The sequence below is a fragment of the Gorilla gorilla genome, chromosome 2 (genome assembly GCF_029281585.2).
Source record: "Gorilla gorilla gorilla isolate KB3781 chromosome 2, NHGRI_mGorGor1-v2.1_pri, whole genome shotgun sequence".
Taxonomy (NCBI): domain Eukaryota; kingdom Metazoa; phylum Chordata; class Mammalia; order Primates; family Hominidae; genus Gorilla; species Gorilla gorilla.
In genome coordinates, this window is record NC_086017.1 from 131,217,337 (window position 1) to 131,232,020 (window position 14,684).

General features: G+C 39.3%; 1 long non-coding RNA gene across 4 annotated transcripts in view; it reads left to right on the top strand.

The window, feature by feature from the left end:
• The first annotated feature begins 565 nt into the window (after positions 1-565).
• Positions 566-14,684, top strand: part of LOC129532760 (uncharacterized) — a 90,208-nt gene continuing 76,089 nt past the window's right edge. For 3 of the 4 annotated variants that reach the window (XR_010132905.1, XR_008678673.2, XR_010132907.1), the window contains exon 1: positions 566-872. This is a non-coding gene — a long non-coding RNA (uncharacterized lncRNA). Of the gene's footprint in view, positions 873-949; positions 1,044-14,684 lie in introns of those variants that run through there. The other variant, XR_010132906.1, reaches the window with a different exon arrangement.

Genomic DNA, 14,684 nt, shown 5'->3' on the forward strand with positions numbered 1-14,684 from the left:
GTAAATATTAAGTTTTAGTTGAAAAGGAATTTTTATTTATCAAACACCTTTTATCACAAACCTTAGAAAATGTAATTCTACTTATCGCCACATTTATAAATAAGAATGTTTATCCTCATTTTAGAAATGAGGGAACTCAAGCTCAAAAATGATGAGTAAAGTCTGCTATCACAGAGAGTGAAAGGCTAATTAGAAATTCAGCCTTAGGGCTGTGTGGCTCCAAAGTCTATGTTCTTTCCACTACACTACACTGCTCTCTTGAGCTTAGTTTTTTTTGTTTTTTTTTTTAAATGATTCAAAGCAATAAGATCTTGCAAATAGTGTCAGTATTACAAGTGGCATCTATCCATTGATGGTACTTTGAAATATTGTGATTGTTGGAATTATACGGCACTTGTCTTAAGGATTGGGGGTTTTGTGGGCTTCATACACAAAACTGGAGCAGAGGCACCTGAACCAAACATAATTTGGGGTGCTGTCCTTGTATCATATGACGTCGCTTTAGAACCTATGTTGATTGGAGCCATAGTGGACATCTGACCAAGGTAAGCCCATCAACAGACTTCCTGGTGGCCTGTCACTTATAAGGCACTGCCCAAACAGAAGCAGAGATGATTTTTTTTTCTCACTTGCCCAGGAATTTAATCCAAAGAACCCAGAGGGAAATTCCAGTTGGTGGCAGATCAGAAAGAAATTACAGTTGAATCAGAAAGAAGCAGACATGGGGAATGTCGCTAATTTTTTGTCAATTGTGAAACATAGGTGCGAAGATTCATAAAATATTGCTGCTGAAATCTAGGACTGCCTCATATCCAGAGTAACGCACCAGGTGGAGCTTCACTGAGGCCAACTTGTAAACAGCTGGATTAAATGTGAGCATCTTCTTACTGCCCAGTATAATAACGCTTCTCTATCTTAGCTAACGTGGATGTATCTCTTTTCACTGCAGCCAGATGGGTTTAAATGAAGCAGCATCCCCCAATCCTACAGTGGCCCTTGAAACCATCCAGTCAGCCTGGAGAATACTGAAAACTTTCTGGGAGGTAAAAGAGCTGTGGTGGCTTGTGAACCCCCACAGTGATGGGGTTCATCTGTGGCTAGCTGAAAGAGATGCCTGAGAGGGGAGTGGGGGCACTGGAGAAGGTAAAGGACAGAGGAGACAACAGAATATGTTACATAGGGAAAGGAACATGGGTTACAGGGAACTGGGAAAGTACGTGGCCTGTTTGTCCACTTATCAGAACTTCACCATTATGTCATGCTTGGCCAATTGAATACATTTCAAGATAAGTCTCTTGACTGGAATAGTATTGGACATTTAGGAGACCAAATGAATTCTCCTCCTCCTTCGGCTACCCTTTCTAGGCTTCCTGAAGGCAGGAACTGCATCTGTTTACCATGGTATCCCCCAAGACATCGTAGGCAGCAAATAGTGAGTGAATGCAATAAATGCATGAATAGTTTTTGACATACCTTACTTAAATAGGCCCTATTGACCTACTGACTGCAGAAAAAACAAGAAATAATATAAGTAGAGAATCCTTTCATAAACCATTGTAGTTAGGAGGCAGCATACTGATGCAGTTAAAAGAGTGGGCTTTGGTTTTTATCAGATACAGGTTTCAAAACCCACCTCTGGAAATCAGATTTCTCTTACTTAATCTTGATTTTGTTACTTAATTTCTGTAAGGCTTGATTTCATCATCTGTATTATAAAATATATTATCTGTTCCATAGGGTCATTGTAAGGTGAAAATCTAAAGTGCTTAGCATAGTACCTAGCACAAAGTCAATACTCTGTAAGTAGTGGCAATTATTATTATTAGCTGTAATAGTAGTTATTGTTATAACTATTGCTCTCTGCCACTTGTTATATCATGATCAGGGTAGAAAAACAAAGTTGAGAACAGTCTTTACTCATGATTTCACAATTTCCTACATAAACCATGGTCCTCTGCTCTGGACCATTCTGTGTCTTAGGGATTAGGATTTGGGAGGTTGGTCTGAACTCTCTTGCCCAAGATTTATGCTTATTGTCTTTTTTGTCTTCAAGGTATATCAGGACCTCATGCCTGCTAAACCCACTCCTACCTTTATTTTAGCCACCTCTGATTCAGACTGTCCTTTCTAAAGCACTGCTTTCATGATTTCAACCCATCTCTTTTCCTCCTGCCTTTACCCCATGTTTCCTCATTGCTTATCAGATGAAGGCTAGTTGCTTAGGCTAGCATGCAAGGTTTTGATTTATTTCCACTGCTAAATCCCTCTCAGTCTGGTTTATCCATATTGGCCTAGGATGGTTTAAAGTTCTGCCATCTTCCTGCCAGTTGTCCAAATCTCAAAAACCGGTTACTCTATGTTTAGGGCAGCATTGAAAGTAGAGGGAGCTATAGTCTTTCAATCCATCCTGAGGAGGAGTTGGCTTCTATATTTATAGGGGCCAAGAGTAAGTCTTCAGCCAGTTTTGTGATATAAGGTCTAGTAGTTTGATTTTCAGCAGTTCTTCCTCTGCCACAGTTTGCTATTGCTGTAGAATTGATAGATTAAAATGTCTCCTGAAATATGTCTCCGGGCTTCTTTATTGAAGTTTAGGCCCTTTTATTTTGAAGATTCAAATAATGACATGACATCTTTGGATATCTTTGGAATCTTTGACTAAGCATTTGTTAGAGCTATAAAAGCATCTTCATGGCTACTCCCATTGAATTCACTCCATTTAGGGGTTTATCTTAGACCCGGTGCGGTGTTTTCCTTATTGATTGTTTTGGGAGTTGAAGTGACTATCTTTTAAATTTTATCCACTTGCTCAGCTTATGTTGGTTCCATATTGGCTTGTTTGACCTTTTCATAGATAGCTAGTCATAACTACAACTGTAAATGAGCTAAAATAATTTTAATCCCTAATTCATTCACAGATAGACATTGAGTACCTACTGTGTGTAAGAAACTGTACTATATATTGCAAGGTATAAAAACTAGTAAGAATAATAGGTAGTGTTTATTGGTTATTTTATAAGTGCCAGGCACTGTCCTAGGGGCTCTGTCTAGGGATTATTTTTATTTAATCCTCACATCCCTTCTATAAGGTACATATTATTATCATCATTCTTCAGACAAGAAAACCGAGATGTGGGAAAATTAACTAACTTGCAAAGTCACATATTTATGGTGTGCTGGATAACAACATAGTAAAATGTTCATGATTTTGTTCAAATACAATCACTGCCTTCAAGAGATTTACTGTCTGGTAACAGAGATTAAACATGAACCTATAAAAAAATCCAAGTTAAAAAGGGCAAAAGATCTGAGTAGACATTTCTCCAAAAAAGATATAAAAATCACTGATAAACACATGAAAAGGTGATCAACATCATTAGCCATCAGGGAAATACAAATTAAAATCACAGTGAGCTACTACTCATACCCACTAAGATGGCTAAAATATAAAAGACAGCTAGTAAGTGATGGTGCAGATGTAGAGAAATTGGAACCATTATAGACCAATACTGGGGATGAAAAAGTGGTGCAGCCACTTTGGAAAATAGTCTGGCTGTTCTTCAAAAGGTTAAAAAAAATAGTTACCATATGATCCAGCAGTTCTACTCCCAGGTATATACCCAAGAGAAATGAAAACATACGTCATCACAAAAACTTACACATGAATGTTCATAACAGCATTTTTCATCATAGTCAAAAAATAGAATCAAACCAAATCTCTACCAACTGATGAAGGATAAATAAAATGTGGTATTTACATACAATAGAACATTATTCAGCAACAAAAAGAAATGAAGTGCTGATACATGTTACAACATGGATGAATCTTGGAAACATTATTCTGACACATAAGTGAAAGAAACCAGTCATAAAAGAACACCTACTGTATGATTCTATTTATATGAAATCCTCCAAAATAGGCAAATCTTTAGAGACAGAAAGTAGATTAGTGGTTGCCGAGAGCTAGAGGGAAGGGAGAATGGGCAGTGGTTGCTAATGAGTACAGGGTTTCTTTTTGGCAGGATGAAATTGTTCTAAAATTCATTGTGGTGATGGTTGTACAACTATGAATATACTACTAAAAAATCATTGAACTGTACACTTTAAGTAAGTAAATTGTATGATAGGAAAATATATGAAGTATATATCAATAAAGTTATTTTTAAAAACATGAACCCAAAGTAACTAAAATATAAAATAACATTTGGTAACTCATACAGAAACATAACCAAAAGCTATCAAAGTTCAGAGGAAAAAGACCATTTAGGCTACCACAGTTAGGATAGCTTTCAGAGGACAATGGGATTTGGATAGAGCTGGGATGAAATATACAAAATTGAAGGAAAAAAGAAAAATATTTCTTACAAAGCATAGCAAAAAGAAGGAGAAAATTATAGCATATGTTTGGGAAATGGTAAGGGGTCTGGTTTGGCTGGCATGCTTAGTGCTGGTGGTTAGAATAGACAAATATTGATATGCTTTAGATAATTATGGGAGAAAATATTTAAAATTTTAACTTTGCCCCCCAAAATCTAAGGTGTACTGTTAAGATACATCACAGAGGAAGAGTAGTAGACTTTGAAATGATAGGTGTGTCTAGGCCTTGGAGAAAGAGGTATGAATACTAGGTAGGAGATCACCTCTGATTCTGCCCTCACTGGAAGCTCCAGATCCCATTTCCTTATTAAATTGTGTTCCTTATTAGCCTTGCAGTCTTTTCACGAAGACTGCAAGGCTTGGGAGAGTCTGTGGATTGTGGCACCTGTAGAAATAATCTTATATCTGAGTACAAAATATTCCTCATGGTTTCTCAGTACTGTGCTAGCATCAAGATATTCCTCCTCTGCTTCAGGTGAAAGTCAAATGTAAGTCAAGCCTCAGCCCCCATAGTATGAATTCGAGAAGTGACACAAACTGGTCATAATTATTTCATTCCGTTATATTCCAGTTGTTTTCTTGAGAAAACCAAAACAAAACCAGGGCTAAACAACAAATCCAAAACAAAAATTCTTCAACAGGTTGTGTTAATGGATATAGCTTTATTTTGAAACTGCATAGTTGTTTCCTTCACTCAGCCACTAAAAGTGATTTGAGAAACTGAGAGGTCCTGGAGATGCAAAACCAGGAACTAACTGCTTCATTCATAGTCTGATGGGGTGAGGAACTTAGGGAGAAGCTGCCTCTGGCACCCATTCCCAGCAACAGGCCTCCTATTCTTGTCTTCTTCTTATTTACCCTGTTGTAATAAGTCTCTTTACCAAGGGAAGCGTTCCTTCAAACCCTTCTCTATCATTTACCTAGGCTGTGCTGAGTGTCAGGACTAGGTCAACCCAGCCCAGACCCAGATGTAACCCATGTGCTGTGGGGTTGGAGAGAGAAGGGTTCCCTAATAAAGAATTGGCCACTGCTGAACTTGAGCCTCAAGGGTAACGGAAAAGGCTTCAAACAGGAGATACAAACCATGCTTATCCCTAAGAAGTAGAGAGTAAAGAACAAATCTCACTCTCTCCTTCCTGTACTGTCGCTCACTGTACCACATTATGTGTATAAAGTCAGTCTCTTCATTTCTTAATTTTTTCAGTTACAAAGTATTTGTTGTAATGTAAATGTAAAAGGTCACTTTAGAAAATTCAGAGATATGAAAGGAAAACAACTGAAATCACACACACTCTCGCCATCCAGAAACAACTATGGTTTACATTTTGGCATATTTCTTTCTTTTCCTATGTGTACATATTTCTTCCCACAAAGTTGAAATCATACATATATGTATATGTATATTAAGTTTTATATTTTAATTTTTTTACCAAAAGTTGTATAGTAAGCATTATTCCCATGTTATTTAATTATTCTTCAAATATGTTACTTTGAAAAAATAGGTGCAGAATAATTCCCCAACATTGAAAAATTATGGAGTTCCTTTTGTTCCACTCTTCTCCCATAATACCTTGCAAACACTTTTTTTAGCTAACAAATACAGCCATTGAAATATGAAGTCTCATGGAGCTCTTTGCTGAGCTTTTATAGCAACAGTTTGGTAATAATAGTATCACCAAGCACTTTCCCTGGGGACATCAACAAGTGTCCCTTCAAAGACATGCTGACTCCACCTCACTTGCCTCTCACCTGGTGGATCAGAGGAACCAGCTGTAATACAAGTAAGCTCTTTTGATAAAGAGACTATTTATTGGGGAGAAATTGTTGACTGTGTTTGTAAACTGGAGAGTCAAATGACTGACAATGTAACTGAAGTGTTGAGGTATCTACATTCCCTTTACACTTTGTTGCCACCTAGAGCTGGTTCATTAGAGTTCTCATTGTTTTTCTACAAACCAGAGGTGAAAAGGGTACAATGCAAAATCTGTGTGCACTGCTAGAATTTTCTGTTTTGGGATAGTTTATACTTGTCTTTAGTAGTATGTGATTTTTTTTTTTCAGTCTTTGTTGTTTTTCTTTTTTCTTGTTCCTGGTTTTTGTTTTGTTTGTTTTTTTTTCGGATGGAGTTTAACTCTTGTTGCCCAGGCTGGAGTGCAGTGGTGCAATCTGGATTCACTGCAACCTCCACCTCCCAGGTTCAAGCAATTCTCCTGCCTCAGCCTCCCGAGTAGCTGGGATTACAGGAGCCTGCCACCATGCATGCCTGGCTAATTTTTTGTATTTTTAGTAGAGATGGGGTTTCACCTTGTTGGCCAGGCTGGTCTCAAACTCCTGACCTCAGGTGATCCATCCGCCTCGGCCTCCCAAAGTGCTGTGATTACAGGTGTGAGCCACCACGCCCGGCCTCTTGTTCCTGTTATAAAGTGAAACTTTGTAAGAATCTTACACCAAATTCAATTCAATTCAGTTAATTCAACAAATACTTATTGGGTGCCTACAACTTGTAGAACACCATGATGGATATATGAAAGACAAAGAGGACCTAGCCATGCGCTTAGGGAACTTATAGTCTAGCAGGGCTGATTAGATAGGCATATAAATAACTGCAAGACAAAGTAGACCAGGCTATAAGAATATTTAATGAAGGAGAAATACTCACGAAATAGTGTCATGAGGAAAAAATTAAACTAGTCACTAAACTGTGTATACAAATTGAGTTTTCTGAAAAAGTACACATGTAAAAAGCTGGAATACTCTAAAATGGTAGTAGTGGCTGTCTGGGTGATGAATTAAAAGGGATTTTAATGTTCTTTATTCTTTTCTATTTTTTCAAAAAATTATTTACAGTGAAACTGTGCTACTATTAGGATAAATAAAAGTAAGCTTTATTAAATGAGAGTGTCATGTAACAATAGAAAATGTAGTGCAAGTGCTGAGGAGCAAAGATCATAACTGACTGGGGTGGGGGAATTAGAAAGGCTTTAGGATTTATGTCTTTCAGAATGATGAAAAACTTTTTTTTTTTTTTTTTTTTTTTTTTAGACAGAGTCTCACTCTGTCACCAGGCTGGAGTGCAGTGGCATGATCTCGGCTTACTGCAACCTCTGCCTCCCTGGTTCAAGCGATTCTCCTGCCTCAGCTTCCCAAGTAGCTGGGACTACAGGCGCACGCCACCACTCCCAGCTAATTTTTGTATTTTTAGTAGAGATGAGGTTTCACCATGTTGGCCAGGATGGTCTCAATCTCTTGACCTCGTGATCCACCTGCCTCAAACTCCCAAAGTGCTGGGATTACAGGCGTGGGCCACCATGCATGGCTTGTTTTTTTTTTTTTTTTTTGAGACAGAGTTTTGCTCTTATTGCCCAGGCGGGAGTGCAATGGCACGATCTTGGCTCACTGCAACTTCTACCTCCTGGGTTTAAGTGATTCTTCTGCCTCAGCCTCCTGAGTAGCTGGGATTACAGGCATGCACCACCACGCCCAGCTAATTTTTTTTTTATTTTTAGTAGAGACAGGGTTTCACCCTGTTGGCCAGGCTGGTCTCAAACCTCTGACCTCAGGTGATCCACCCACCTTGACCTCCTGAAATGTTGGGATTACAGGCGTGAGTCACTGCGCCTGGCTGAAAAGCTTCTATATCTTAGAAATAGTAATAAAGTTTTACTGAATTGAAAAGATATTATATTTCTACAATTTTTTTCCCATGACATTTGACTATATAGTCTCTGTCTCTATTAATGATAGGCTGGGCGTGGTGGTTTGTGCCTATAACCCCAGCACTTTGGGAGGCTGAGGCGGGCAGATCACTTGAGCCAGGAGTTCAAAACCAGCTTGGGCAACATGGGGAAACCACATCTCTACTAAAAATTACAAAAATTAGCTGGGCGTGGTGGCATACACCTGTAATCCCAGCTACTGGGGAGGCCAAGGCAGAAGAATCTCTTGAACCCTGGAGATGGAGGTTGCAGTGAGCCGCAATTGCGTCATTGCACTCCAGCCTGGGCAACAGAGCAAGACTCTGTCTCAAAAAAAAAAAAAAAAAAAAAAAAAAAAAAGACCTATAGCTCTAGTAGCTGCTATCTGCCGTATTATCTTTTAAAATTTATATTATTTTAGATATGTCTTTAAAATATTTTACTACATGTACCATGAAGAGATATTTTCTAAATCAGAAGATGATGTCAATCACTAATCAGATTCATAGAGTATATAGACTTGGCAAAGAATCTCACTACTTGTCCCACTGAACGCAGAAATGCTTTATTTGGTCATTGGCTGGAATGGCTACTCGTTTGTCCTTCTTTTCTTCTGAAGATTTCTGTATCTGTTACGGTTCAACCCACAGAGCACATATTTTTCAGTGTCTAATAGGCTCTAGAAAGAGAGTTCCTATAATATTCTGAAAGTCAGCTGCTTCATCAGCCTATGAGCGTCCTGTTTTGGTAGATGACCTGGGTGATGTGGCTTCCCATGGTGTGCGGGTGACATAGCAGAGGTTTGTCAGGTCAGAGTTTAGGTGGAATGTACAGGCTTCAGCTAACCTACAGAGTGAGAGTCTTGTCTCTGTGTAATCTGGATGAATTATTTATTTTCCTTCTGCCTTTGTTTCTCACTTATAAAATGAAGATAATAGTAGTACCTACTTTGTAGGCTCATTTTATAGATTAAATTTGGCATTTGTAAACATTTGATGTAAAGTTGCTATTATTATGATGTACCATAGATAGACTTGACGGACTGTAGCAGATTTTTTTTTAAATCTTAAATAGATAACAGGAAGAAGAGGAGAAACGAACATATGCTGAGAGAGTATGATTATGTTACCTTTGTTTTCTTGGAAATAGTGAGGGGCCAAAGAACAAGTAAAGAAATAATTGTCATGCAGTGTGATTCATGCAGCAATAAAAGTATGTTCAAAATAAAGAAGAAGGAATGATGAACTGCATATGGGTCCGGGAGGGCTTGAGAAGTGCTACTTGGGCAGAGTTGTTTTTTTGTTTTGTTTTGTTTTGTTTTGAGACAGGGTCTCACTGTGTCACCCGTGCTGAAGTGCAGTGGCGCGATCTCGGCTTACTGCAACCTCTGCCTACCGGGTTCAAGCGATTTTCATGCTTCAGCCACCCGAGTAGCTGGGATTACAGGCATGCACCACCACGGCCCAGTTAATTTTTTGTATTTTTATTAGAGACGGGGTTTTGCTATGTTGGCCAGGCTGATCTCAGATTCCTGGCCTCAAGTAATCTGCCTGCTTCAGCTTTCCAAAATGCTGGGATTACAGGCACGAGCCACGGAGCCCAGCCTTGGGCAGAGTTTTGAGTAAGTGAGTAGTTGGGGAATGGATGAAGGCAGTGGTGATAAGGGATGTGCCAGGCACTGAGGATTTGGACAGCACCACAACTTTGGGATGGTAGGTGGGACGTAAAGTGCAGGGGAATAGTGAGAGATGAGGCCAGAGAGGGAGGCTGGATTCTGTGAGAATCAGTGGCTTTACCTATATGTAGATGTGCGTTTGTGTCAGAGTTTCTTCAAAGGGCTGAGAGTTGCTAATTCCTTTCTTCTACCGCTTCCAAAGCTATCCTGAGCTTGTTAATGCCATTCCTATTAAACTATGGCCCTGGCTGGGCAGACTCATTTAGTACTGTCTCTTGGTTATTTTTCTCCATTTGGGAAGCATCGCACCATGACTTCGAAGATACACTTGTATATCTACTAGTTAAATGTCTTCCACTTTAGACTTGCACCAGCAACATCCAGAAAGGCCAGTGAACATGGCTTGGGAAGCATAGGAAACTGTCTTTTGTCCCTCATATATCTTCAGGGCTGACTTCAGATCCAAATGACTTCAACTGTGACTCACTTAGAGAGGCAGATTTTCATATTATAGAAAGAGAGCTCCTGGTTCGTACAGCAAAACAAACAAACATGCACAGGATTAGGCTGTGTGAACTTGACTCAGTAGACATTCCCACATGGGGTACTGAGGTGCTTGGAAGCCTGTCTACTAAAGGTGCACTGGTGGGCATGGAATCTAAAGGGGGTGTCTGTGAGGGCCATCCTGGGTCCCAGCAGCAGGTGGTTCCATGGTTATGCTGCCCCATACTTTCTTGGCTGAAGCAAATTTTCTGCCTTTCATTTTGTTCCTTACAAAATGTCCTTCTTTTTGGTGACTGCTAACATACTTCTTCACAGTGCAGGTGAGTCATTTTTCAAAAAACTTTGTGGGCATTTATGAAATAGCTTTGGGGATAGTGAGGAAAACATTTGTTTGGAGATAAACGACATAATCTCTCTGAATCTCATTCTTTTCATTTGTTATATGAAAATAACAAATTTATTTTTTACAGGAAAAATTGTATTTATTTTAAAAATCTATATTTACTTCATAGGAAATGGTTAAGAGCAGATGGGAGAAAATAACAGACACATATTATAAGTCATTATTGTTTATTCTGCTTTCTTTTTTTAAATGAGAAAAACTTCCACCCCACCCCCCCAATTTGGTTTGTCCATTTGAAGCCATATCTGAATGACTAATCTCAGTCGTATCTATAGTGTGAACCTCCCAACCAAACCAAACAAAACAATACTAGACACCCACTTTCAAGTGACTCTGACAAGTGCCAGTTTATAGTGTAGCATCCAAAATATTTGAAATCAGGTCTGTCCTGAAAAATCTGGATGGGCAGTCAACAAAGGGTTTATGTAAGTCTTTTTGTACTCAAATCTTCAACTCTCTTGGTGACAAACAATATACAGATGTTGGAAATGTTAATATGATTCAGCTAACCAAAAGTCCATAAGCAAAAGTTTTTTTAAAAAACATTGTGTATCCCAAATCTGGCTGTATAACTACTCCATAAAGTGATCAAACACATTTATAGTCTTCAGGCTTATGCCATCTTCCAGAGACCTGCAGCAGTTCTGTCAGTCCCTTAAAGGTGGCAGCAGCTTGAAGGCATCCTCAGGCTCCAGAGTTCAACTCAGGAGTTAGTACAAGGCCTGGTCAACCCAGGTTACATTTGCTGGCTCTTTTCTCTTGATGTTTGATTATTCTGTGTGTGTGTGTGTGTGTGTGTGTGTGTGGCGGGGAGGAGGGCGGGGGGGCTGGGTGTTGGGGGGGTGTGTGTGTGTGCGGGTAGAGGAGAGCAGTAAGAAAAGTAAGGTGGTAATCCACTCATAGTGAGGAAAAACTCAACCAAATAAAGGAATAGGTATGTATGTAGGCAAGAAAGAGAAAGATCTGTTGATTCTAATCTTACATTTTGTAGCAATATTAAGAACTTAATACTATGTGCTAGGTACCATGGCAGATGCGTTAGACAGTATCTTTCTACATTTTTCTAAGTGTTTTCCCACATTATTAACCTTTTTCTGAGCTTTTGCCTCGGCCTCTTAAGGCTTGGGAAGCTAAAGACACATGGTTTAGAAATAACACAGATTGAAATAGACAAAGGAGTTACTCAGATTCAAGCAGGGCCATCTGCAGACATATCAGTTAGAAATTGTCCTTTATACTAGTTACAACAGCAGGAAGTTGTGTTTTATGATGCATTGGCTAGAGCCTTTGGATCCCTGAGTTTGAGACCCCTTCCCTTAGGCCAGAAAGGGTACAGCTGTAGCAAGAACTCCTGAGTACAACTGGAGAAGGTAGAATCAAGGACCACTCATGGGTAAACTACATATTCTTGTGAGAGACATTGGGGTGGGGGAACAGCTTACTAAAGTGTCCACTCATCTACTTTACTCCTGTCCTTCTGGAAAATGACCGAGCCATGTCATATAAAAACAGTCTGTAGGATCCCATGGTATTTCATTAAAACCTCGGACAGGTGTTATCATTCTAATTATACACAAGGAAGCTATAACTCAGAGAGATTAAGTGCCTTTCCTGATGCCAAATGATTAGTAAGGGGGTACTTAGAACTAGAACTTGGATTTACAATTCATCAGACCAGGATTTTACAAAAAAAAACGTCCCACAAAAATTATAAAACACTGCTTTTTGGTGATAACCACTTCAGAAAAATAATTTGAGCAAGAAAGCACTTCAGGTTTTTACTTGCAAATCAATCCTTCTAAAGGTTATGCAAGTTATTTCTCTTTGCCTCCTTTCCAGCCTGTCTTGTAGTCATTAATTCATTTAATTAGTCACTGATTCATTCATCAAACTTCGAACCAGTGCCTACTATTAGGAGACAAAAGAGCACATTTCAGTTGGAGAGCTTTGGAGTCAGACTGCCTAGCATTGAATGACAGCTCTACTGCTCACTAGCTGTGTATCCTTGAGTAACTTACTTCACCCACTGTGCCTTGGTTTTCTCAGTAGTAAATTGGGGATAATTACCTGCCTCAGTGTTAGTATCAGATTAAATGAATTAATGCCAGAAAAGCTCCTAGAATATGTTTAGAACATTGTAAATACTTGATAAATGTTACCAGATATAGTCAGAGTTCTCCAGAGAAACAGAACAAACTGGAAAAGAGAGGAGGGGGTTGGCAGGGGGGTGGAGAGAGAGAGAGAGAGCCTGATTTTTTTTTGAAGAAATTGGGTCATGCAGCTGTGCTTGTGGAGGTTGAGAAGTCCCAAGATCTGCAGTCAGCGAGCTGGAGGTGCAGAACAGTCTATGGTATAGTTCTAGTCTGAGTCTGAAGGCAGGAAAAGCAGGAGTTCCCTCTTACTTGAAGGAAGGTTGGCTTTTTTGTTCTATTTAGAACTTCAACTCATTAGATGAGGGCACCTACATTAGGGAAGACAATCTGTTTTACTCAGTCTGTCCACTCAAATGTTAATTTTATCCAGAAACACCCTCATAGACACATTCAGAATAATGTTTGACCAAATATCTGGGCACCCCCATCAACAGCCACGTGGTTATCACTACTGGAATGAGCAGACTGTATCTGTCATTCATCTGGAATGTTCTCTATTACATGTCTCTTAGGCTGTTCTTTGCTGGGCTGATGGCTTGGAAGCTTCCTTGTCTACTAAGTTACCATTTGAATTTGCTCTTGGTGCATAACCTATTTTGCCTTCTATTTCATCTCACCTTATTTGATATAATGAGGTGAGATGAAATATCAAACAGTAGTCTTATTTAGGCTCACACTGACCAACTCTTCTGCCTTTCCACTGCTTGTTTGTTACCTGCATAGTGTCTCTAGAAGGAAAAAAATTGCCTTCCTATTGGAGTCCATATTTTCATAATGTTTAAGTCTCATTATTCTTTCTTACTCAAGCTGAGAATTTAATTAGTCTTTTATGTTCGAAAGTTTGGTAACCATGACCCTAATGGTTCTTTTTAAACTCTGAGAGGTCTCGTTTCTTTTTGCAGTGGTACTAGTATCTTACTTTGTGATCTTAAGCAATTGTGCTTCCTGGGAATCTGTTTTGTCTTTTAGTAGCAGAGACATTTTACAGAAGAATTCAATTTGGAAGCCTAATTTATAAAGTAAATTAGGGAGGGATTGTTCTGATTGAAGTGTTAAGGGAGTGGAGATCTCATTGACTTGGTCTTCACCTGGTCATCAGTGGCAACCTATGAGGTGGGCTTTGGGGAAAATAGTTCAAAAACATTGAATCACAGGATCTGTAAGCTTTCTTGCAAATATAACACATCAGCATTCTATTCCATGTCATTATTCTATGAATATACATAGTGCATGGCTATATTCCCTATAGCCCTCAGGTCCTGCTATTGATAGCTCTGCCCAGATTGGTAGATATTTGTGGCAGGTAGAATAGACTTACTTACTGAACATCTTTTCCCACCTTTCTGATATGCATTCCTGGATTGCTGAAACTGGAGAGTAAAACATATTTCCAAGATTCCTTTGCAGTTAGGGTTCTGGGAATGACTCAGAGTCTGCCAATCAGATATATTTTCTCAAGAATTAAATGGCAACTGATTGAAGTGGGGAGAAAGGTTATAGTGCATGACGCATCCTTTCGTTGGCCAGTGCAATCTAGCAGGTGCAGATTGGCTATGGAAGCAACACCTGTGGTGATGACTTCCTGCATCACCAGCTTCTTGATAAGGCAGAGGCAACTGTTCTTCCAGAAGACCAGTACTGCAGTGTTGTTGAGCCTAGCATAATGTGGGGGAGGACAGACACAGATATTACACATCTCACCTTCCATGCCCTCCCAATGATTTTGTAAGTGTCTAGTTCTCTGTACTAAATCCCTTATGCATGAAATAGCTAGAGTGATTTCTTTTATCGCTTATTAAATCTTACCTGATGCAGTGCTGATTGGTCTTTATTAACTTCATTTCTTCTTTGACATTCTCGGTGTCTACCGAGGAGCTGCG